This window comes from Panthera tigris, chromosome B1, assembly GCF_018350195.1.
Source record: "Panthera tigris isolate Pti1 chromosome B1, P.tigris_Pti1_mat1.1, whole genome shotgun sequence".
NCBI lineage: Eukaryota > Metazoa > Chordata > Mammalia > Carnivora > Felidae > Panthera > Panthera tigris.
Window position 1 is genome coordinate 86,428,074 of NC_056663.1, and position 26,174 is coordinate 86,454,247.

Below are 26,174 nucleotides of genomic sequence, written 5' to 3' on the forward strand. Positions count from 1 at the left end.
CTCATGGTCATGAGTTTGAGCCCGATGTTGACAGTAGTAGAGATTACTAGACTAAATAAATTAAAAAAAAAAAAAAAAAAACTGTTCAAGCTTTGCTACATGGGTACAATGACAAATTGAAGATTCTCAATCTTTTGGAGATTCAGAAGAGAAACTAATAAAAGCAAGATGCAAAATATTTACTCAAAAAGTTGATAAACCTTGAACGTGCATTTTAACTGTAATTTTAAAGACATTTTGATGGGCACCTGGGTGGCTCAGTTGGTTGAGCATCCAACTCTTGACTTTGTCTCAGGTTGTGGTCTCACTCATGGTCATGGGATCAAGCCCTGCACCTGACTCTGTGCTGAGTGTGGAGCCTGCTTAGGATTCTCTCTCTCTCTCTCTCTCTCTCTCTCTCTCCCTCTGCCCCTCTCCTCTGCTCATGCTCTCTCTCTCTCAAAAATAAAAAATAAGTTAAAAAAAAAGACACTTTAGAACATTTCAAGAAAACAAAGAACTAGACTTCTGATTTGGAAGGATATGAGGAGTACCTTCTTTTATCATTTAAAAAGTTATTTATTTTTGAACATATATTTAAAATTTCATTAAAATTGAAATTTAGATGGGAATGCAAGCTGGTGCAGCCACTCTGGAAAACAGTATGGAGGTTCCTCAAAAAACTAAAAATAGAACTACCCTACGACCCAGCAATTGCACTGCTAGGCATTTATCCAAGGGATACAGGTGTGCTGTTTTGAAGGGGCACATGCACCCCCATGTTTATAGCAGGACTGTCAACAATAGCCAAAGTATGGAAAGACCCCAAATGTCCATCGATGGATGAATGGATAAAGATGTGGTGTACATATACAATGGAGTATTACTCGGCAATCATAAAGAATGAAATTTTGCCATTTGCAACTACGTGGATGGAACTGGAGGGTATTATGCTAAGAGATAACATAAAACTCATACTCACTACTCACTGAACATCAAATAGCAATTTAGTAAGTGTTTTCAGTTCAAAGAATATTTAAGATTAGTTACTGCTATGTGTTACTGGAATGTGGTAAAATCCTACTTCTACATGAAAAATATGTAATGGAAATTTCCTTAAATTGAGAACAATCTTTTTGTTTTTTAAGATTTATTTATTTTTGAGAGAGAAAGAGAGCAAGCAGGGAAGGGGTAGAGAGAGAGGGAGACAGAGGATCTGAAGCAGGCTCCATGCTGACCGTGGCAAGTCTAATGAGGAGCTGGAATCCATGAACAGTGAGATCATGACCTGAGCCAAAGTTGGACGCTCAACTAACTGAGCCACCCAGGCACCCCAAATTGAGAACAATCTTAAAAACTTACATGACATTATCAACCACAAGATATGAGGCTTTTAGAAACTTTTCTAAATTATCAGTAATAAAAACCAAATTTAATCAAGCTACACAAAAAATTTAATTATCTTTCTATTCTTTCCATTGAAAATAATATTTGCAAACTCATCACAGTCAGAAGCAATGAAAGAATATGTAGCCAGTGTATATCATACAATTACTTTAGAGGTATGTCAGGCAGTTGATTAATAAAAATTAATAAATATATCATATAATTCACTTTTCTGGGGTTTTATAATATTTGGGATACTGCTCAGCTTTTAAAAATATGTCATTTTTTTGTGATTTATTTTTCATTCTAAATAATATGCTTGGCCACACCTAATTCTGTATTCATAATTTTCTATTTTTTTCAAAGAGGACTCCCAAATTATAGGCCCCACAAAAGTTGGATTCACCCCCAGCCACTGGAATGGAGTGGATCCAGACCAGGAACCCACACACTTCTCTGTTGCTGTCTCTTGTCTGCTTCTGCTTGTGGCTGAGCCACAGCTGAAGGCTTTCCCTGCTCTGAGTTTTCATATGGGAGACTATGGCTCTCCCACAGCTACTAACATACATATACACGAGGTTCCAGACACGTTAAGAGACTGTAAATGGCTTTTTGGTCCCAGTTCTAAATTCCTGAAAGAACCCTCTCTCTCTCTCTCTGCCCCTCCCTGGCTTGTGCTCTCTCGCTCAAAAATAAATAAACATTAAAAAACAAAAATAAAGAGTTGGATGCTTACCAACTGAGCCACCCAGGTGCCCCAACCGTGAGGACATTTTTAAAGAAACATTTCATCTCTTTATAGCTCATCAGGAAGATTTTCATACACTACTCTTATAATAATCATTTCAGATTGATGTTAATTTTAGAAGTTCTAACATTAAAGAAAAAAAAGAACATGAAGTGTTTGTCACCTAGCATACTGAATGACCTTAGGTCCTGGATTTACCATAATTTCTTTTCTCTCTTTTTTTTTTTTTTAATTTTTTAATATTTATTCATTTTTGAGAGACAGAGACAGAGCACAAGTGGGGGAGGGGCAGAGAGAGAGGGAGACACAGAATCCGAAGCAGCCTCCAGGTTCTGAGCTGTCAGCACAGAGCCCGATGTGGGGCTCGAACTCACAAACCTCGACATCATGACCTGAGCGGAAGTCGAACGCTTACCCGACTGAGCCACCCAGGTGCCCCTCTTTTCTCTTTTTTTCTTGCATTTGTTTTTAATCTTTATTTTTGAGAGAGAGACAGCTTGTGAGCAGGGAGTAGCAGAGAGAGAGGGAGACACAGAATCCAAAGCACGTTCCAGGCTCTGAGCTGTCAGCACAGAGTCTGCTGTGGGGCTCAAACTCATGAACTGTGAGATCATGACCTGAGCCAAAGTCAGACGCTTAACCGACTGAGCCACACAGGCGCCCCATCTTGCATTTTTTTAATTTAAAAATTTTTAAAATTTTAATTATGATTAAAAAATGTTTTAAGAGAGAGAGAGAGAGTGCACGAACTGGGGAGAGGGCAGAGGTAGAGAGAGAGAGAATTTTAAGCAGGTTTCATGCTCATCAAGGAGCACAATGCAGGGCTTGATCTCATGACCCTGGGATCATGACCTGAGCTGAAATCAAGAGTCAGATGCTCCACCGACTGAGCCACTCATGAGCCCCACCCCCAATCGCTTTTTTTGAATAAGATTTTATTTTTATGTAATCTTACACCCAACTTGAGGCTCAAACTTCACCACAAGAGCAAGAGTCACATACTGTACCAACTGAGCCAGCCAGGTGCCCCTCTTGCATTAGATCTTTGAAACATTTTTCCTACAAGAATAGAAACAACTAGTATACCTGGAGTACACAAAAGACTCTTGATTTCTTATATTACTTTTCATACCTTTACCCCGTTCATTTATCTCACCCCAAAAAACCTGCTATGGGAAAACAGGGTTCCAGCGAATTTATTTTTGTTGGGGGAGGGTTTCACAAAGTCAATCACATGCACCATTGTCCTGTGGACTACTCATTAATCCCCTTTCAAGATATCTAGACCATTTACAGAAGCACCTGCTGTTGCCATTTTAAAATTTTACACTCAACGGGCACCTGGGTGGCTCAGTTGGTTAAGTGTCCGACTTCAGCTCAGGTCATGATCTCACGGTTTGTGAGTTCGAGCCCTGCATTGGGCTGTGTGCTGACAGCTCAGAGCCTGGAGCCTGCTTTGGATTCTGTGTCTCCCTCTCTCTGTTCCTACCCTGCTCACGCTCGGTCTCAAAAATAAATAAAGATTAAAAAAAAATTAAAAAATTTTACACTTAAAAAAGACTCAGTGCTACTCATTTGGTCTAAAAACCAGATGTGTAACTCACTTCAATACAAATTTGTCCCTTGCTTTTCTCAACCACTGTTATTTGGAAGTTCAGTATATCTAGTTCCTGTCTAATTCAAAAAGGACTATATGAGTGATTGAAGGGCTTTTTGGGTTAATGGTAAATAAGAAATACTAAAGACTGAAATATCACATGTGTATATGTGTATATGTGAACAATATACACATGATTAAGCTTTCCATCATATGTGTTGGGAAAAACACCAAAATTGGCTTATAATAAATGTGGACCACCTGAATAAAAATATACAGGACACCCTGAGGAAAACTGAAAAGCAAAATAATTTTGAACAAAAGGGTATGGCTAGCTATGGACACAACTGTAAAATAGATAACTGTCTACATGTGAGTCCACAGTTTACTTAATCAATTTCGTTCTTTCCTGAGATTTGCCTTGGCTCCTTAATTTCCCAACTCTTTCCCGGTGCCTCACCAGATTGAAGCCTGTCTCTGTCATTCTACACTTGACTTTTATTCCGTCCCTCCCTTTCTTGCTCAGCCGGACAAAGTCAGTGAGAGGGAGGTTATTATTGCTAAACTTCCCCCATTAGGCTCAAGGGCATCATTTCCAAAGACCTTCCTGTTCTTCAACTTTCACTTCAGTGATCTCAAAAAGGGAGTTTGTAAAAATAAGAAAACCTGGATTCAAATTCCAACTCTGCTCACCTGTGTTAACAAAAGTAAGTAACTTATTTTTAGGCCGTAGTGTTCTCAACATAGAATGATTGGCTCAGAGTAAATATATAATAGTTCTCACAGATATAGAAGACTAAAAGCTGGAGGTTGGAGACTCCAACCTTGTCTCTTCTACCTGTCAAAACTTACTTCTCTAGCTTATACTGATCACAAAGGGATGTACTTGCTCCTCAGACACACCGGGTAGTAATATAATTAGTCCTTGTTAACATATTAATTTTCTTTCTCCACCCAGGTAACCAAATAAAAACGCAGACTTAGTAAGTGGGCTCTGAAAATATTCTGCTGGTAGAATATAATCCACTTTGAGGCTTGCTGAATTGTGAACTGGGCCCCTTCACCAGTCAAATCACATGTCAGAGCAGAGGTATTGGCTTATTCTTCAGGAGAAGCTGGACAGGATAGGGAGAAGCTGGCCTGGTCTCTCCTTCAACCCTGGAGAGGACAATGCAGAGGAGGAGGAAGCTGAGCAGAGTGCTGGGAGCATGGAGTCTGGAGCCAGCCTGCTTGGATTTCTTGCCTGGCACCATTACTCACTTGCTGGTGGTCTTGAGAAAGTTGCTCACTCCTTCAGTCACGTCAGTGTCATAATCTGCAAAATGATAACAGTACTTTTCTAATTCGGTTGTTAAGAGGTTTAAAAGAAAAGATTAAAAACATTTTTTTAACGTTTATTTATTTTTGAGACAGAGAGAGACAGAGCATGAATGGGGGAGAGTCAGAGAGAGAGGGAGACACAGAATCTGAAGCAGGCTCCAGGCTCTGAGCTGTCAGCACAGAGCACAACGCGGGTCTCGGACTCATGGACCGCGAGATCATGACCTGAGCCGAAGTCGGATGCTCAACCGACTGAGCCACCCAGGCGCCCCTAAAAGATTAAAAGAAAGTACACATTCAATCAAAACTGTTAAGATGATGCAAAATTTCAAAAGTATTTTGTTGGTATTTAGGACTCTGACCATATATAAGTACAGATATTATCAATTACTATACCTATCACGAACTTTTGAATATCAATGATAGAATTATTCTTATTTTCCTCTTCTCCTTCACATTACGGGAATTTCCAGTCATTCATATAGATTCACGGTATTTTAAAACTCTCAACCCATCTTCCCATTTACTCCATTTTCTTCTGTCTGGCATTCACAGTTTAATTATAGTTCTTCTGAATTATAGTGACCCTTCCATCCTCCAGATTGATTGGCTTCTTATCCTGACCCTAATTTCTCTTTTTGCCTAGCAGTCAGTGTCATCAGCAGATACGGGAGACACAATGAAGCAGACAGGAAGAACAGGAAACAGGAGCTGGAGTAGAGGTAATATATTGGCAACCAGCGGAGGAAGGAGTGTCTGGAGAGAGGGAAATAGGGAAGACGGCCAGAAACACTCAACCATCTGCAGTAGTATCTGCTATGTTAGGCAGAACAGGGCCCCAAGCAGAGGTGAGTAGGACTGCAAGGTGGTATCCAAGCCCAGGGAATTTGGGGACTAGGGCTTGAGGCTGGTGTCAAAGCTGAAACAGAGGGCAATACCTTTTGTCCTTGATGTTTGGTCATGAACAGTTAAAATATGCCTGCACTTCAGAAGTGCTAGTGGTTAAGAGGACAGGCTCTGGAGGATTCAATAGCCAACTCTATTGTCAACTGTGTGTAACTTTGAATGAGTGGCTTAACCTTTCTTGCCTTCAGTGTGAATTGTGACATGGAGATGCCCCTAAGAGCATGTAAGGTACCTAGCAGTATACTAACGGTGGCCAATATTATTGTTATTATTGTTTGTTTAATGTTCATTTATTTTTGTGAGAGAAAAGGGGGAGGGGCAGTCGGAGAGGGACAGACCATCTGAAGCAGGCTCTGCACTGACAGCAGAGAGCCTGATGCAGGGCTCAAACTCACAAACCGTGAGATCGGGTCTTGAGATGAAGTCAGACGCTTAACCAACTGAGCCACCCAGGAGCCCCTGTTATTGTTGTTATTATTTACTATTGCTAAAATAGTGTCACTCACTCTGACTCGCTGGCCAGTAGGAAAAAAACTGCAGAGAAGAGAGCAAATAAATGGTGGAAAAAACAAAGCTTTTGGTTTGCTTTTCTATTCTTTAGAGTGATCCAGGAAATGAATGGAAAGGAAAATTTCTATTAATCCATTTTAACTTAGTATCATGGAGGAAACAGTTAAATGCCCTTGAAAACTAGTCAGCTCACAAATATGGAAATTTATTTCAGAACTTTCCCCATGGAATATATTTATCTTTGTGTTTTAATTAACTACTATGGCATTTATCCTGAATTTTATTAAGAAACCAATTTCATTCAGAGATTAATATGATCTTAAATCACTAATAAAATGTCTTCATGTACATTTCATTTGGATTTTTAATTTTTATAATAAAGTAGGCAAATCTGCTTACAAAAATTGGTTTTATCATGGAAAATATTAGAAATTCTAACTAGAATAAAATATAATCCATCTTCAAAACTTCAGATATTTTTTAATGTTTATTTTTTTGAGAGAGAGAAAGAGAGAGAGAGAGAGAGAGAGAGAGACAGAGCATAAGTGGGGGAGGGGCAGAGAGAGACAGAGACACAGAATCCAAAGCAGGCTCCAGGCTCTGAGCTGTCAGCACAGAGCCCCCCCACCCCGTGGGGCTCGAACTCATGATCATGACCTGAGGTGAGATCATGACCTGAGGTGAAGTTGAATCCTCAACCGACTGAGCCACCTTGGTGCCCTGACACTTCAAATTATTTTAATAAAGCAATAAAATGTATGCTAAAAGTAATTTATTTGTTAATAGAATTAATAAAATGCTTCCAAGTAAAGTACTATCTTAAAGAGAAGGCTGCTTTAAAAATATATCAAGAACTCAAAGTATGAAATGACTGTAAGTACTTATTTTATTAGAAAACATTCCATGGTAAAATTATATGTGCAACTCATGTAGATTTAACCTCTCTTCCATATTCAAAACTTGGTACTTTCTGATGGCATTTGATGATGCAAATTTCATTTTCAAGAATTGTTTCATTGGATTCTGGAAACTTAACATGTCCCCCCTGAAATTATTTTGTTTTTGACCATTCTCTGAAGAAAGCCTCTTATAACTTGTTTAACATATGACGTCTAAGAGATTCTGATTCATACAAGGCAAAATGATACCTCAAACAAAAGTGAGTCTGGAGACGGAGTCCCTTTCAGAACCAGAGTATGGGAGAGTTATGAATAATATTTTCGTAGAAGCCCAGAAAGGGGTGGTGGGAGGGATGGATATAGTGGCTTATAAATAAGGTAGGCTAATACCAGAATACAACTTGGACAATAGCGCCCAGACCACTCATTCTTTAGGGAGAAGCAAAAGAAGAGATTTTTCTGGTTGTTCTTGAAAGTCTACATAATTGGTGGTAACCTGGGGATTTGCCCATCTGTAAAGAGGGAATCCAACAGGTTTAAAGGCTGTACCAGTAATTCAAAATTTACTACTGCAGAATGCCCTTGTAGTAGCTCACTTCCAACGTGGCCCCAGGGATCTTCACTGGTGGTAAGGCACAGGTGTGCACGTGCGTGTGTGTGACTCCTGAGGCTAGGTCAGAAAACATAGCACAGAATCCCCTTCTCTTGGACTACTCACTTCGAAATGTTGTAAGAGAATATAACATTATTTAATCAGCTGTAACGCAAAGTGTCCAAGGATTATCTCAAGAAAGAGAATTTCCAGTTTGGGAAGGGCAATGATTTACTGGCTACCAGTAGGAGAATTTAGTTTTCTTCGGTGTTCCTCATGATACCACTCCCATCCCTAAACTGGCCCTAAAAGGTCCTTTTCCCATTTAACATTCTGATATAAAAGGGGGAAAACCTCTTCTCTTGGTTAATCTACCATACTAAAGCCAGGCTGGAACTTTAAAAATACTTTCTTAGGTAAATAAGAGAGAATAAAGGGTAAATAAACAGAAAAGAAGTACAGAAGCATTCTATCTAATACACATATTATACCATTTGATTTATAGTTAGTCTACATAATTGCATGTATATGTATATAAATGCATGGAAAATGTCAGGAAGCTGAAATGCTAAACTATCATTTATGGTTACCTGTGGAAGGGTAGAGGTGTGTAATGACTGGTATGTGTGAAGGGTGAGGAGTAGAAAGGGAAATCGAGAAGGAAATGAGGAGACTTGGTTTTTAAAAAGTCTGTTTTGTATTATTTGAAAATTGATGATGAGAATGTATTAATGAGACACTTGCATAATTAAAAAATAAATTGTATAATAAAAAAAAAAAACAGAGGCAAGAGCAATTGAGTTATAACCTGGAGACCTCTTATTCTATGATCATTAACTAGGACTACTGACCACATCACCCCTTTCCTACTGAACCTGAGGTCTTCAGAATGCTTTGCTACAAACTTTTTCAGTTTCTTACTTGGCTAGCTTCCATAAAGGATGTGTCTTTCCAAGACCCACTCTCAAAGAGCTAACCCCAAAGACCTAAGTTTGGCACCTTCAAGGCCAGTACTAAGAAAGCAGATTGCTCCATCTCCTATTCCACTAGTCAATGATTGGAAAACTAATTCTGGGTAAAAAAAACCACTCCAAAACACAGTGTTTAAAACAAGGCTTTTTTTTCGGCAGGTCACTGGCTCCAAGTTGGGGATGGTTCTAGACCACCTCATGTCTCTCATTCTTCTTGTCCCAGCAGACTACCATGACTATGTTCTTCACATTGTGAAAGGCAAGTGTGGGAGGGAGGCAAGCAGAAACATGCAAAATCTCCTAAGAACAGGCTCAGAACTGTTATGCTGTCACTTCTGCCCATATTCCTTCAGCCAAAAGCAAGTGGAATAATCTAAGCCCGACATCAGTGGGGTGGAGAAACTTTCTATCTCCAATCAGAAGAAATGCAAAGCCACATTTCAAAGAACATGCATGGAAGGAGCATTGAAGAATTGGAAACAATGATGTTATTTACCATTGTTATCTGCCTGGGACTTTCCAGTTTACTTCCAATTGGCAATTGGAGAGATAACGTTTCTTCTCATGGTAGCTGAAAACTGGAATGATTTCACCCAGCAGGTGAGATCTGTTCCTAACTATAGGAATTAGGCTTTGTCCTTGCATGCTCCTTATATGACATGTTAATGTCATAGACATTCAGTAGTATTATTAGTTCCTTACAAATATCCAGTGGACAACGGTTCCCTAATTTTGGAAATAGAAGATTAGAAATACTGCCCTAGGAAGGGTGCTAGGTTTGTAGTATTCTGTTGTTTTGTGTGTGTGTGTGTGTGTGTTAAAGTTTTGAATTCTTTAGTTCAAAAGAATGCTGAGTCGCCATGTTTTAGAACTCAGGAATTCATAAAACTTCATCAGAGTTCAGAAGATCTCTTTGACTAACCCTATTTGCTATCCAGTCTCCCCCTACATTTCAAAGTAAAGATCTATGAAGGAGTCACCAGAGTTGCTTTTTCAGATAGGAAAGGAAGAATCCCACTCCCACCTCCGCACCCCCAGTAAATAAAAAGGCATTAATAGCTTTAAAAAAGAAAGAGATCATTAAATTCTTAGGTTCTTCAAAGACAAATGAGTGGGGCCTCCTGTGGTCCTCTGACATTTGAGACCTGCTTTAAGGTTATTTCCATGGTTCCCACGTTACTTTCAAGAACAGCTATCACTTGTATTCCTCAGGGTTTTTTTTTTTTTTTTTTTTTCTCTCCTGACTGGTTCTGGAACTGCAAAAAGACTAAGGGTGGAGCCCAGAAATGAACCTGGCGAATACTGCGCCAGGTCTATCGGAGTGGGGCTGCAGGAGCCCGAGAGAGGGCTAGAATTAGTCCCTCCGCGCACCGGGACAGTCATCACTCTTTGTTAAAGAAACAAATACAAGAAAATGCGGCGGCGGCGGCGGCGAAGCGTGGTGGTGGGGGAATAGATTGTGCCACAACTTTGCGTTTGTAGGCTTAACTGTGCGTAAGAAAGATCATTAGTGAGGCGCTCCAAACGCAGGACAGTCCAGGACACCGTGTCATTGGCTTTTATGCATTTGAAGGCGCGTGAGTGCCCTGCTCAGAGGTTCCCCTTTGTGTGAAAGTGGGGAAACCAGAAGCGTGCAGCTACTGCTGGGTTTTCATTTTCGAATTCGTTAGGCATTGCGACCAAAATACCCCCGCACCAACACACTCCCGCATTCTCGCACCAACAATACTCGGACTTGAGTTACTCAACCGAGCTGACCGAGCGAGGAGCGACAATGGCTTGGTGCGGGCGCCCGCAGCTCGGGGGGCAGCGCCAAGGGGCCGCCCGCCGCGCTCCGCAGCTGCGCGCTGAGCCCCGCCACCCGACCGTCAGCAAACGCGGGCACCAACCGCCGCGCGGCCCGGCCGTTGGGCGGGTGGTAATTTCTGGGAATGGGGCGGGGTCGCGGGTGTACAAGGCCGGGCGCCTGCGAGCGAGGAGGAGGAGCGGGCGGCGCCGAGGGCGCGAGGTTGGAGGGGCGGTGCGCCACAAGCGTCACTGACCGAGGAGGGGCCGGGGCGGGGCTGGCGGCGCGCTCGCGCCCCCACCTTTTACTTAGCCCAGGCTGAGTGGAGAGTGGAAAGGGCTAGGAGTTTCTCCAGCCCCCGGCCCCCGGTAACTGTCAGACTGCCCGAGTGCGGAACAGTCCCTGGAGAAGGGCGGGAGTCCAGGGCTGGGGATGGAGTGACAGCCAGGGCCCGCGGAGGCTTCTGAGAGTGGCGAGGGTGTGTGCGTGCGGTCCCGGCCAGCTGGGAGAAGCGGGCGGGCGCTGCAGGTGCACGCGCGGCCCCGCCACCCCCACGCGCCTGCCCGCGTCTTGGGGCTCCGGCACCAGTCCGGGGTTGGAGAGTGGGATGGGGGAGCCCAGAGCAGGGCGCGGGACAAGTGCCCAGAGTCTTTACCTGAGAAGGCGGGTTTGGTAGAAGTTGGGGGATAAGGGGCGGGCGAGAGTCGAGACAGCCACCGAAGCAGGTTGGCCGGCTAGGGGGCCGGTGGGGCCCTGCCGGGTATAAATAGCCAGCCCTGGTTTGACAGACGCAGCGGTGACTGGCTGTGCTGCCCCCCCCCTCCCTCGCCGCGTGGGGAGGGGAGGAGCGCTCGGAGCGGGCGGGGTGGGGGAGGCGGACTCGAGTGTCCTGGTGGCGGCGGTAGGAGGCCGAGGGGGAGGAGCTGAAGCGGGGGGTGGAGGGAGGGGGCCGGGAGCGGGGCGAGGGCGGGGGCCACCATTGCTCCCCGCGCCGGGCTCTGTGTCGCCGCCGTCGCCTCGGCGGTTGGGGATCCGTGGGGCGGCGCGGGCGGGGGGCGCTGCGCGGGCCGGCTCGCCGCTGTTTTGTTTCCTCTTCTCCCACTGGAGCGGCTCGGGCTGCCGGGGAGGCCCCGGCTCCCTCGGGACGCCCGGCCAGCGGCGGCGGCGGTGCTAGTCCTCGGCCCTGCCGGGAGGGAAAGCGACGCCGTGGTCTTCCCGGGCGACGCGGAGAGCAGGTAAGAGCGCGGGCAGCCGAGGCTGGTGGGAGGGAGCGCGGAGGGCGCGGCGATAAAGCCTCGCCGTCCCGAGTGCCGCCTCCTCCCTCCGCACCCCCGCCCCGCGCCTGTGTTGTTTGCTCCGGGGTTTGCCGAGGGTTTTCCGGAGGCTGTGGCGGTGACAACGGCTAGGAACTGGGGAAGGGGGCTCAGTGCCCCCAGGCAACGGTCGGGAAGCGGGACTTGGAGAAAGGGGAAGGCGCGCTGCGCGCCTGCCCGCGGGGAGCACAGGGCGCGGGGCAGGGCTGAGGGAAGAGGTTACGGACCCCGGCGGAGGGGGGGGGGGGATGGGCCGAGCGCAGCTGGTCTCGCTGTGTTTACATCTCCGCGCGAGTCACCTCTGCCGAGAAGCGGACTGAACTGACCCGCCTTATCCCGCGGGGAGGCCAGGGCGGGGGTCCGGCTCCGGAGGAAGCGCGTCCTGGGAGGGTCGGGTAGGGCGGGAGGCTGCGGCCGGCGCCGGGGCAGGGCAGCGAGATCGGGGCGGGTCCTGGAAGGCTCGGGCCGCTCGGGGTGGCGTGGAGGGCTGGAAACCAGTTTCCTTCCCCGTCCGGCCTTATCGCCGCCTCTTACCTTTCCTTCTCTCCGCGGCTAGCTTGCCTGGCAGGTTGTACTCTGTTCTTCTTTTATTCTCACTTTCCACTCCGGCCCCCTGCTGCCACTTCCCCCAATTCCCCTGGGGGTAGGGAGGTTTGGCTGTGATAGGAATCTGTTTTTTAAACCAAACAAAAACGGGCTCGGTAACACGCGCGTCCAATGACCGCCTTCTGGATCCTCTGTTGGGGAAGCTGTCCCCTTGGGACCGTGCTACTGGATGTTTGGGGGCGCGGGAAAGGAACGGTTAGGGCTCTGCTAGGGTTGGTGCTGACTGACGGAGCAGCTTTGAGAGCAGGGTAGCCTAGGCGCCCCCCCCCCCCCCCGACCTCCGACCCCCGACCCCGCTCCATTGGGCATTTTTATTCCACGTCGATAAAGGACAGAGAAAATATTCCATAAGGCCAAGAGTAATCCCGATTGCAGTTTCTTATGTGCCAGCATCCTGGGCTCTCTTTCTAGGAGCTAGATTAGCTGCAGAACAGCCTTTAAGTTCTTAGTACTTGTTTAAATGCGGGGGGGGGGGGGGGACTCTTCATTCTAAAACTAAAATTTCCCCCGTTCATGAACATTTTACTTTAGCTGTGTGGCTTTAATTTTAATCCAGTGATGATAAAACAGTAATCTTGCCTTTGGTAATCAGATTTGCTTTTCTTTTTACCAATGAGTCAGTATGGAGAGGCAAATTATGCACTTTCTATAGTGCCAGAATCACAGAAGAATGTACAGTTTACCAACGTAGAATTGGATATTTTCGTATCAGAGTTTCTTCCTCTCTTCGAAAGGTAGAATGATTTTATATAAGCCTGGAAATTATTGAATTTCATTTAAGGAATTAAGGAATGATTGAACTTTACATATATATGTGTATACATACACATATATAGGTAGGGCAATCCAGTTTATGCAGGGCATTCATATGACTGTCAATGAACTATCTCCTAGGAAACACATGAAGTAGAAAATTGAAGTATCTTGGGCATTTGAAATCTGAATATTTAAGGTCAAATTTATTTTTTAAGGTTAGTAACTTAACTAATTACTTTGATTAATCATTGCTTCTTATTTCAGATATATACTCATTTACAAAATAATCAGTATGATTGGAAGGTATTTGTAACTTTGAGATTTTTTTGTCCTAAATAAATAGATTGGTAACTTTGGCTGTGGTAGTCCTACCAGTGTTGATGGCTTTACCTACTCATAGATTGTACACCAAGTGGGTTTTTTTTTTTTTGTAGCAGTTTTATTGAGATATAATTCATATACCATTCAGTTCACCAATTTAAAGTGTACAGTAATTTTGAATATATTCACAGAGTTGTGCAACCATCACCATAATCAGTTTTGGAACATTTTCATTATGGGAAAAGGAGCTCTGTACCGTTCAGTGGTTACTCCCCCCACCCCCAAGATTCCCAGCTCTAGGCAACCACTCATCTGTCTCTATAGGTTTGCTTATTCTGAGCATTTTATATAAATGGAGTCATACAATATGTGATTTTTCATGACTGGTTTCTTTCACTTAGCATAAAGTTTTCAAAGTTCACATGTTGTAGCATGTGTCATTATTTTTATTGCTGAGTAATAGTATTATATGGATGTACCACATTATTAATCTATTAGTTGGACATTTGAGTTTCCACTTTTTAGCTGTTATAAACAATGCCACTGTGAACATTTTTGTATTAGTTTTTGTGTGGCTGTGTTTTCATTTCTCTTAGGTATGTACACAGCATAGAAAATTAATATGCACAAGTCTGTTGCATTTCCATACACTAATAATGAACTATCAGAAAGAGAGATTAAGAAAACAATCCCATTCACAATTGCATCAAAAAGATTAAGATACTGGGGTGCCTGGTTGGCTCAGTCAGTTGAGCGACTGAGTCAGGTCATGATCTTGTGGTTTGTGAATTCGAGCCCTGTGTCAGGCTCTGTGCTGACTGTGGAGCCTGGAGCCTGCTTCAGATTCTGTGTCTTCCTCTCTCTTTGCCCCTCCCCCATGCATGCACACTCTCTTTGTCTCTCTCCCTCTCTCTCAAAAATAAACATTAAAAAAAAATTTTTTTTAAAAGAATAAAATACCAAGGAGTAAATTTAACCAAGGAGTTAAAAGACATTACTCTGGAAACCGTAAAACATTGATGAAAGAAATTAAAGATAATACAGACAAATGGAAAGATAAACCATACTCATGGATTATAAGAATTAATATTGTTAAAATGTCCATATTATCCAAAGCAATCTACAGATTCAGTGTAATCTCTATCAAAATTCCAATGGCATTTTTTTGTAGAAGTAGAACAGATAATCCTAAAATTTGTATAGAACCACAAAAGACCCCATATAGCCCAAGCAGTCTTGTGAAAGAAGAACAAACCTAAAGATACCAGGCTCCCTGATTTCAAACTATACTACAAAGCTATAGTAGTCAAAATGGTATGGTACTTGCACAAAAACAGACACCTAGATCAATAGAACAGAGTAGAGTCCAGAAACAAACCCATGCTTATAAAGTTAATTAATCTTCAGCAGAGGAGGCCAGAAGCTACCACAGGGAAAAGACAGTCTCTTCAATACATGGTGCTGGGAAAACTGGACAACTACATGGCAAAAGAATGAAACTGGACCACTTTATTATTTTATTGCTTATTTAATTTAAAATTTTTTAAATGTTTTATTTTTGAGAGAGAGAGACAGAGACAGTGTGAGCAGGAAAGGGGCAGAGAGAGAGGGAAACACAGAATCTGAAGCAGGCTTCAGGCTCTGAGCTGTCAGCACAGAGCCTGACAGGGGGCCTGAGCTCACAAACTGTGAGATCATGACCTGAGCTGCAGTCGGATGCTTAACCGACTGAGGCACCCCGGTGCTCTATTTTTTATTTTTTAAGTAAGTTCTACATCCAGTGTGAAGCCTGAACTCATTACCCTGAGATCAAGAGCTGAATCCTCCACAGATTGAGCCATCCAGGTGCCCCTGGACCACTTTCTTATATAGGAAAATAAACTCAAAGTGGATTAAAGACTTAAACGTAAAACCAAAAACCATAAAAATCCTGGAAGCAAACATAAACAGTAAGCTTTTGGACATGTGCCTGAGCAGTATTTTTTTGCATCTATCTCCTCAGGTAAGGGCAGCAAAAGAAAAGTAAGTAGGACTACATCAGACTGAAAAGCTGATGAAGGGGCACCTGGGTGGCTCAGTCGGTTGAGCGTCTGACTTTGGCTCAGGTCACGATCTCACGGCTGACAGGTTCGAGCCCCACGTCGGGCTCTGTGCTGACAACTCAGAGCCCGGAGCCTGCTTTGGATTCTGTGTCTCCCTCTCTCTCTGCCCCTCCCTCATTCATGCTCTGTCTCAAAAATAAATAAACATTAAAAAACATTTTTTTAAATAAAAAAAAAAGCTGATGAAACTATTAGTGAAGGAGACCATCAACAGAATGAAAAGGCAACCTCCTGAATGGGAGATGATACTTGTAAATGATGTAACTGATAAGGGGTCAATATTCCGAAATATAGAAAGAACTTACAACTCAATATATTAAAAAGTCCAATTATAAAATGGGCAGAGGACCCAAATAGACATTTCTCCAAAAAGACGTACAGGTGGCAAACAGGCACACGAAAAGGTGCTCAACATCCCTAATCATCAAGGAAATGCAGGTCAAAACAACAATGAGATATCACTTCACACATGTTAGAATGGCTACTATCAAAAAGACAAGAAATAACAAGGGTTGGCAAGGATGTGGAGGAAAGAGAGCTCTTGTGTAGTGTTCATGGGAATGCAAAATGGTGTAGCTACTATGGAAAACACTATGGAGTTTCTGCAAAATAAAAGTAGGACTATCGTACAGTCCGGCAAATCCACTTCTGGTTATTTGAAGAAAATGAAAATACTAATTTTAAAAGATATACGCACCCTGTGTTCATAGCAGCATTACTTAGTATGGGCAAGATATGGAAGCAACCTGAGTGTCCATCGATACATGGATGGATAAAGATGTGGTATATAGACAGTAGAATATTACTTAACCATAAAAAAGAGTGAAATCTTGCCATTTGCAACAACGTGAATGGATCTAGGAGGTATTATACTATGTGAAATAAGTCAGAGGCAAATACTGTATGATATTATATCAAATGAACAGCAAAACAAATGAACAACAAAATGGAAACAGGCCCATAGATACACAGAACAATTTGGTGGTTGCCAGAGGGGAGGGGGGACAAGGGGATGGAAAAAATAGGGGAAGGAGTTAAAAGGTACCAACTTCCAGTTGTAAAATAAATTAAGACATAAATATTCAATGTAGAGCACAAGAAATATAATTAATCTGTAACAACCTTGTATGGTGGTGATAGATGGTAGCTAGATTTATTGTGATGATTGCTCTGTAATCTGTATAAATGTTAAATTTCTATGTCATACACTTGAAACTAATATGTCAACTACACTTCAATTTAAAAAATTAGTATCTTGAGTTATTTAATGCCCAAAATGAATCCATTTTGAGTGCACAATTCAGTTAATTTTATTTTTATTTTTATTTGTTTTTCCCAAACTAGAATGATATACTACCTTACACCTGTCAGAATGGCTAAAATTAACAACACAGGAAACAACAGATGTTGGTGAGGATGCAGAGAAAGAGGAACCCTCTTTTGCTGTTGGTGGGAATGCAAACTGGTACAGCCACTCTGGAAAACTTTTTGAGGTTCCTCAAAAAGTTAAAAATAGAACTACCCTACTACCCAGCAATTGCACTAGTAGGTATTTACCCAAAGGATACAAAAATACTGATTCGAAGGGGTACATGTACCCCAATGTTTATAGCAGCAGTATCAACAATAGCCACATTATGGAAAGAGGCCAAATTTCCATCGACTGATGAATAGATAAAGAATATGTGGTATAGGGGTGCCTGGGTGGCTCAGTCAGTCAGACGCCCGACTCTTGATTTCAGCTCAAGTTTTCATCTCACGGTTCTTGAGATTGAGCCCTGCATCGGGCTCTCGGCTGACAGCACGGACCTGCTTTGTATTCTCTGTCTCCCTCTCTCTTTGCCCTTCCGTCTCTTGTGTGTGCACGTGCGCTCTCTCTCAAAATAAATAAACATTAAAAAAAGAAAATGCAGTGTATAAATATATATACACAATGCAATATTATTCAGCCATAAAAACAATTCAGTTATTTTTAGTAAACATATAGAATTGTTATACTGTCATTATAAGCCAGTTTTCTTTTCTTTTATTCTTTCTCTCTTTCTTTCTTTCTTTCTTTCTTTCTTTCTTTCTTTCTTTCTTTCTTTCTTTCTTTCTTTCTTTCTTCTTACAGACTTTAATTCAGCAAAGAAAGGTCTGTAAGAGAGGACTGGGGAGATGACACTCCCCTGGGACTCCCCAGAATCAGGGGAGGGAGCCTGGTGGCCCAGCCAGCCAGGGGGAGGGCCCAGGGTCTTCTCAGGCCACCAGGTCCTGCTTGGTGATCAGGGACAGAGCTTTATGTGTGTGAAGTTGCTGGACTCAGCACTGGGCCAATGGGAGGCCAGGGAGGCCAGCTCCAGGTGGTCTATCCTAGGGATGGAGAAGTGGAGCTCATCTTCAACATGGTGGGAGACAGTGATGGCAGAGACTGAGTGGGGTGCACAGTATCTGACTCCCACAGACTGACAGCAGGACTGGTTTAAGCTTACAAGCCAGTTTCAGAACATTTTTGTCCCCTCCCCAAAATTACCTCTAGTCTGTTTGCATTTACCCTCAATCCCCCACCCCCATCCCAGGCAACCACTGACTTGTGTTTTGTCTCTATAGATTTGCCTTTTCTGGGTAGTTCATAGGAATGGAATCACACAAGAAACACTGGGCTTCTTTCACTTAGCATAATGTTTTTTGGGGTTTATCAATATTGTAGCATGTACCAGTATTTTGTTCCTTTTTATTGCTGAATAGTATTCTACTGTATGGATATACCACATCTTGTTTATTATTGACCAGTTGATAGGCATTTGGATGGTTTCCAGTTTTGACTGTGGCAAATAATGCAGCTTGAACATTTGAATACAAGTCTTTACGTGAATATATGCTTTCATTCTCTTGGGTAGATGCTAGGAATAGAATTGCTGGCTTATCTATTTAACTGTTAAAGAACCTGCCAAACTGTTTTCTAAAGTGGCCATATGTTTACGTTTCTAACAGCAGTGTAAGAGAGTTCCAGTTTCTTCACATCCTTGTCAACACTAGTTATTGTCTGTCTTTTTTGTTATAGCTATTCTAGTAGGTATGAAGTGGTTAACTTATTGTGGTTTAAATTCACATTTTCTTAAAGACTCAAGGCATTGAGCATTTCATGTAATTATTCATTCATATATCCCTTTTGTTGAAATAGCCATTCAAATCTTTTGCCTGTTTTTAAAAAATTTTATTATAGAGTTGTAAAAGTTATATATTCTGGATGCAAGTCCTTTATTAGGTACATGATTTGCACATATTTTCTCCTCATCTTTTCATTTTTTTATTGGAGGCCTTTGAAGTGCAATAATTAAACTTTTTTTTTAGAGTTTTAATTTTTTCAGATTTTTAATGTTCATTTTTGAGAGAGAGAGAGCAGGACAGGGGCAGAAAGAGATGGAGACAGAGAATCTGAAGCAGGCTCCATACTGTCAGCACAAAGCCTGACATGGGGCTCCAACCCACAAACCGCGAGATGATAAACTGAGCTGAAGTCAGACACTCAACTGACTGAGCCACCCAGGTACCCCTAGAGTTTTTATTCTTTAAGTAAGCTCTAGGCCCAGTGTGGGGCTTGAACTCATGACCTCACAGTCAAGAGTCATATGCTCTACTGACTGAGCCAGCCAGGAGCCCCCTTCCCCCAAATTTTAATTTTGATGGGAGTTTAATTTCCCACTTTTTTTCTTTTATAGATCATTAAAAAATTTTTTTTAATGTTTATTAGTTTTTTGAGAGAGAGAGAGAGAGAGAGAGAGAGAGAGAGGCAGAGAGAGAGGGAGACACAGAGTCCGAAGCAGGCTCCATCCAGTCTCTGAGCTATCAGCACAGAGTGCGACATGGGGCTCAAACCCACAAGCTGTGAGATCATGACCTGAGCTGAAGTCAGACACTTAACTGACTGAGCCACCCACATGCCCCTATAGATCATTCTTTTGTTGTAAGAACTCTTTGCCTAATCCAAGATATTGAGGATTTTCTCTTTTGTTTTCTTCTAGATCTTTTATAATTTTTGCTCTTAGATTTTGGATCTATTTTCAGTTAATTTTTATGTATGGCATGAAGGGTCTAAATTCATCTGTTGTATATGGATTCTCTTAGCACAGTTTGTTGAAAAGACAACGTATCTATGTTGAAAAAATATCATTTCTCCACTGATTATAAATGTGGCACTCAATTCGGTTCCATTATCTATGTCTGTCTTTTTTTTAAATTCATTTTTAAATTTTTACAGCCTTTTAAGTTTATTTATTTTTGAGAGAGAGAGAGAGAGCATGAGTTGGGGAGGAACAGAAAGAAAGGGAGAAAGAGAGAATCCCAAACAGACTCCACACTGTCAGCACAGAGCCTGATGCGGGGCTCAAACCCACACACCATGAGACCATGACCTGAGCCAAAACCAAGAGTAGGATGCTCAACCAACTGAGCCACCCACGCTCCCCTCTATATGTCTATCTTTATGTTTTTACTACTGTGACTTGATTTTTGTGCTCTATGGTAACTTATGAAACCAGGTAATATAAGCCCTCCAATTTTGTTCTTCTTTTCTTCTTTTTATTTTTATTTTTTAAAAATTTTTGTTTTTAACGTTTATTTATTTTTGAGACAGAGAGAGACAGAGCATGAACGGGGGAGGGTCAGAGAGAGGGAGACACAGAATCCGAAACAGGCTCCAGGCTCTGAGCTGTCAGCACAGAACCCGACCCGAGGCTTGAACTCACTGACCGTGAGATCATGACCTGAGCCAAAGTCGGCCGCTTAACCGACTGAGCCACCCAGGCGCCCCCTTTTCTTCTTTTTAAAAGTTATGGCTCTTCTAGGCCCTATATACAAATTTTAGGATCATATTGTGGAAAGAGCCCAAATGTCCATATAACTGATGAATGGATAAAGAAGATGTGGTACACACACACACACACACACACACACACACATACACACACACACACACACACACACAGTGGAATATTACTCAGCAATCAAAAAGAATGAAATCTTGCCATTTTCAACAACACTGATGGAACTGGAGGGTATTATGCTAAGTGAAATAAGTCAGTCAGAGAAAGACAGATATCATATGATTTAATTTGTATGTGGAATTTAAGAAATAAAAGAACATAAGGGGAAGGGAAGGAACAATAAGATAAAACAGAGGGAGGCAAACTCTAAGAGAACTCTTACATACAGAGAACAAATTAAGCGTTGCTGGAGAGGAGGTGGTTGGGGGGATGGGCTAAATGGGGATGGGTACTAAGGAAGGCACTTGGGATGAGCACTGCATGTTAATATGTAAGTGATGAATCACTAAATTCTGATCCTGAAATTGTTATTACACTATACGGTAACTAACTTTGACTTAAATAAAATTAAAAAAAATTTTAGAATCAGCTTGTTAATGTCTGCAAAACAGGCTTGGAATTTTGATGAGAATGCACTGGATCTGTGGATCAGTTGGAGGAGAGTTGCAAATCTTGTAATAATTGAGTTTTCTAGTATATGAACTTGAAAATTTCTCTTGATTTAATGATCTTTAATTTTTCTCAGTGATATTTTATAATATCAGTGCATAAATCTTATACTTAAATTTTTATTTCATTTTGGTAAGAACACTTAACATGAGATCTATTTTCTAAACTTTTTAAGTGTACAGTACAGTATTGTTTACTGTAGGCACAATGTTGTATAGCAGATCTCTACATTTGGTAAGGGATTCCTTTTTAATCCCAGTTTGTTCCTGAGTTTTTATCATGAATGGTTATGGGATTTTGTCAAATGCTTTTTCTTCATCTGTTAGCATGACCAACTGTCACCTTTTGCCTAAGACCGTTCTGGTTTTAGCACTGAAATTCCTTCATCTTGGGAAACCCCTCTGTTCTGGACAAACTAGTATGGTTGGTCACCTTAGTGTCTGAGATGATCATGTGGTTTCTGTCTTTTATTCCATTAATATGGTGTATTATATTAATTGATTCTCAGATACTACAGCAGCCTTAGTCCTAGGATAAATCTCACTTTGTCATGGTATATAATTCTTACTATATGTTGCTGGCTTTGGTTTGCTAATGTTTAGTTGAACATTTTTGTGTCTATATTTATGGAAGATACTGGTCTGTAGTTTTTTTTCCTTGGGATGTCTTTGGATTTTGTGACATAGTAGTACTAGCCTCATAGAATGAATTGAGAGGTGTTTGTTCTTTGATTTTCTGTAAGAGTGTGTGCATGATTGGTTATTATTACCCCCTTGAATACATTTGATAGAATTGACCAGTGAAAGCATCTGGGCCTGGATTTTTTTCCTTTGGAAAAATTTTAAACTGTTAATTCAATTTATTTATTTGTTATAGGTCTCTTCAGATGTTTTGCTTATTCTTGAGTTAGTTTCAGTAATTGTATTCCTTATGATTTGTCCATTTCATCTAAGCTATTTAATATTTTTGGCATATAGTTCATAGTATTCCTATATGTGCTTTTAATTTTACTAGTGTAGTTTGTGGTGTTCCTCTTTCATTATTAATTTTAGTAGCATGTGTATTCTCTCTTTTTTACTTGGTCATTCTAGCTAAATGTCAATTTTGTTGCTACTTTCAAAAAAAAGTTTTAGTTTAATTGATTTTTTTTTCCATTTTCTGCTTTCTGTTTCACTGCTTTCTATTTAATTTTTATAATTTTCATCATTCTGCTTATTTTGGGCTTAGTGTGCCTTTTTCTAGCTTCTTAAGGTAGAAGTGTAGGTTATTGATTTGAGGTCTTTTTTTTTTTTTTTTTTTTAAATAAGCAGCAACTTTAATGTGGGTACAGCTTTTTTTTTTTTTTTTTTTTTTTAATCCTATAACTGGGTGGGTGTAAGCAGATCAGTAGTTCTTTTTTTTTAAATGTTTATTTACTTTTGAGACAGAGAGAGACACTGCATGAGCAGGGAAGGGACAGAGAGAGAGGGAGACACAGAATGTGAAGCAGGCTCCAGGCTCTAAGCTGTCAGCACAGTGCCCGACGCGGGGCTTGAACTCACGAACTGTGAGATCATGACCTGAGCTGAAGTCGGACGCTTAACCGACTGAGCCACCCAGGCGCCCCTTGATTTGAGGTCTTTACTGAGCAGGCATTTAAAGCTCTAAATTTCCTTTCAAACACTGGGGTAGCTGCATCCTGTACATTTTTAAATTTCTGCGTTTTAAAATTTGTATTCACTTCTAAATATTTTTAAATTTCTTGTGATGTCTTGACTTCTGGGTTATTTAGAAATGTATTATTTGATTTCCAATTATTTGGGGATTCCCCAAATTACATTGTTCTTGATTTTTTATTTAATTCCCCTGTAGTAGTAGAACATACTTTGTATGATTTTCTCATTTTAAATTTTTTGAGACATTTTTATGGCCTAGTATGTAATCCTTTCTGAAAAATGTTCCCTGTGTGCTAGAAAAGAATATGTGTTCTGCTGTTGTTGGGAGGAATGTTTTGTAGGTGACAGGTCAAGTTGGGTGATAGTTTTCAAGCCTTCAATGTCTGTGCTGATTTTCTGTCTAGCCATACTATCAATTATTGAGAGATTAAAAGCCCTATTATTACTGGAGTGTCTATTTTTCCTTTCAGTTCTGTCAATTTTTGCTTCATGTTTTGGGGGCACTGCTATTAAGAAGACCTTTTATCATTATGAAAGATTCCTCTTTGTCTAGTTGTATTTCATCTGGTATTGGTGGAGCCACTCCAGCTCTCTTATACTTACTGTTTGTGTTGCAGATTTTTTTCTATACTTCGGTTTTCAACCCATTTGTGTTTTGAGTCTAAAGTGTATCTTACAGACAGCATGTAGTTAAAATGCTTTGTTTTTTTAAGTAGTGTGATCATTTCTGCTTTTGTCTTTTTCATTTCTGCCTTTTGATTGGAGGGTTTACTCTGTCCACATTTTATATAATCATTGATAGTCAGATTTATATCTGCAATCATATGTCTCATTTCTTTTTTATTTCTTTGTTCATCTTTTTCTTCTGGAGTTAGTGGATATTTTCCAGAGTATCATTTGAATTCCTTTGTTAGTGTTTTAACTAGATTTTTGGGATATTTTCTTTGCTCTAGGGAATACAGTATGTATCTTTGTCACATTGTACTTCAGATTAACCAGTTTAATTATGGTAAAATATAGAAACTTTGCTCCATTTCCTCCCCTAGCCTATCTGGTGGTATTATCATACATATTAAGTTTTTATATGTTAGGAGCCCAACAGGACCATTTTATATTCTTTATGCAATTGTATGTGTTTTACAACAAGTACAAGAGGAAAAAAATGCTTACGCAGTCTTTTATACTTAACACATATGTTGACCTTTTATGGTGCTCCTTATTTCTTTTTGTGTAGTTGGGTTATGGGCTGGTTATTTTCTTTCAGTCGGATGGACTTTTAGGATTTCTCATAAGCAGGTTTGTCATAAATGAATTATTTTAATCTTTGTTTTTTGGGATTGTTTTTATTTTGCCTTTATTTTATTATTATTATTAGTTTAATGCTTATTTTTGAGAGAGAGAGAGAGAGAGAGAGAGAGAGAGAACGAGCAGGGGAGAAGGGGTAGGGAGAGAGAAGGGGACACAGAATCTGAAGTCGGCTACAGGCTCTGAGTTGTCAGCACAGAGCCTGATGCAGGGCTCGAACCCACAGACTGTGAGATCATGACCTGAGCTGAGGTCGACCACTTAACCAACTGAGCCTCCCAGATGCCCCTGTTTTTGCCCTTATTTTTGAGGAATAGTTTTGCTGGACATAGAATTCTTTGTTACAGAAATTTTTTCATTCAGCACCTTGAATATGTTGTCTCTTGCTTTCTGACCTCAATTGTTTACAATGAGTTATTCTTTGTGCTGTCAAGACTTTCTCTGTCGTTGGCTTTCAATAATGGTACATCTAAGTGTGGATCTCTTTGTGTTTATTCTGCTTTGGATTCATTAAACTTGAATCTATGGATGAATATTTTTTCAAAAGTTTCGTAAGTTTTGACCATAATTTCTTCAAATATTTTTTCTGTTCTCCTTCTCTGTTCCTTTTTGGACCTCGCATTACACGTAGATTGGATGCTTGATGGTGTCCCATAAATCTCGGAGGCTCTGTTCATTTTTTTTAAATTCTTTTTTTCTGTTCTTCAGAATTGGTAATTTCTATTAATATATCTCCAAGTTCACGGACTCTTCTGTCATCTCAAATCTGCTATTGAGCTCTGTTAGTGAATTTTTAATTTTGGTTGTAGTTTCCAACTCTTGAATTATACTTTTCATCTCCAGAATTTCCATATTTTCCTATTTTTTAAAATAGTGCCTGTATCTTTATTGAGATTGCTCATTTTTTGAGTTACAGTTGTCATACTCTCCTTTAATTCTTTAAACTTGGTTTCTTTAATTGCAGATAAAATTAAATTTTAGATAGAAGATGATATCTAAACTGTGTGTTAAATCCTAAAATGATATTTGTTGTATTTCTAAATTATGTTCAATAATTCTCATCTATATTTCATGATGTGCGTGAATGTAATTGCTCATAAATGCTAAATTTCATCTGATAGTTTTTATTTAAACATAACTAACAATTTACTTAAAATTACTAATGTTTATTGATACATAGGATCAGTGTACAATTGGAAAGATATGCCGTTATCTGAAACCTTGGCTCAGTTTCTGAACTGATTATACAGTATAACATATATTTGCTTGTCCATATTTTTTATAGTTAACCAGTTCTCTCATGGTTAAGTACTAATGGGTAGAAAAAAATGGAAGAAGCCTAAAAGAGCGATATGTGTGAGAATGGTTACAAAATATCAAAATGTTCCTATCAGCCAGCACATTTAATAATAATAATATTAATTCATTTTAGGTCCTTGAAAGATTGCAGTAAACAAGATAAATGCAGTACTTGTTCTTATGGAACTTACATTTTAGTGGAGGAGACAAGCATTAAACATACAAACAAAAAAAGGGGGGCACCTGGGTGGCTCAGTTGGTTAAGCATCTAACTCTTGATTTGGGCTCAGGTCATGATCTCAGAGTTGTAACGTAGAGCCCCATGTTGGGCACCGTGCTGGGCACGGGGCCTGCTTAAGATTCTCTCTCTCCCTCTCACTGTGCCCCTTCCTTGCTCGTGTGCACGCTGTTTCTCTCAAAAAAATAAGAAGCAAAGACATATAAACGAGTAGGATAATTTTAGGATAATTTTTATAAATATAATGAAGAAACAAAATAGGGTAATGTGATATCAAATAGAGACTGATAGGGAAGCTACATGGAATTGGAATATAATTGGAAGGGGGGGAATCATGATGGAAATGTCTTTGTGAAGGGGTGGGACTTGAGGTGATATCTGCATGATAAGTGAGGAAGATTCTGTCTGTGG

General features: G+C 40.9%; 1 protein-coding gene across 9 annotated transcripts in view; it reads left to right on the forward strand.

Moving 5' to 3' along the window:
- Positions 1-11,703: 11,703 nt before the first annotated feature.
- ELF2 (E74 like ETS transcription factor 2) overlaps positions 11,704-26,174 on the forward strand; it is a 94,912-nt gene continuing 80,441 nt past the window's right edge. For 2 of the 9 annotated variants that reach the window (XM_042983876.1, XM_042983881.1), the window contains exon 1: positions 11,704-11,929. The gene's annotated coding sequence lies outside the window, so the exon portion shown is untranslated. Of the gene's footprint in view, positions 11,930-13,234; positions 13,348-17,177; positions 17,203-17,306; positions 17,338-26,174 lie in introns of those variants that run through there. The other 7 variants (XM_042983885.1, XM_042983886.1, XM_042983882.1 and 4 more) reach the window with 5 other exon arrangements.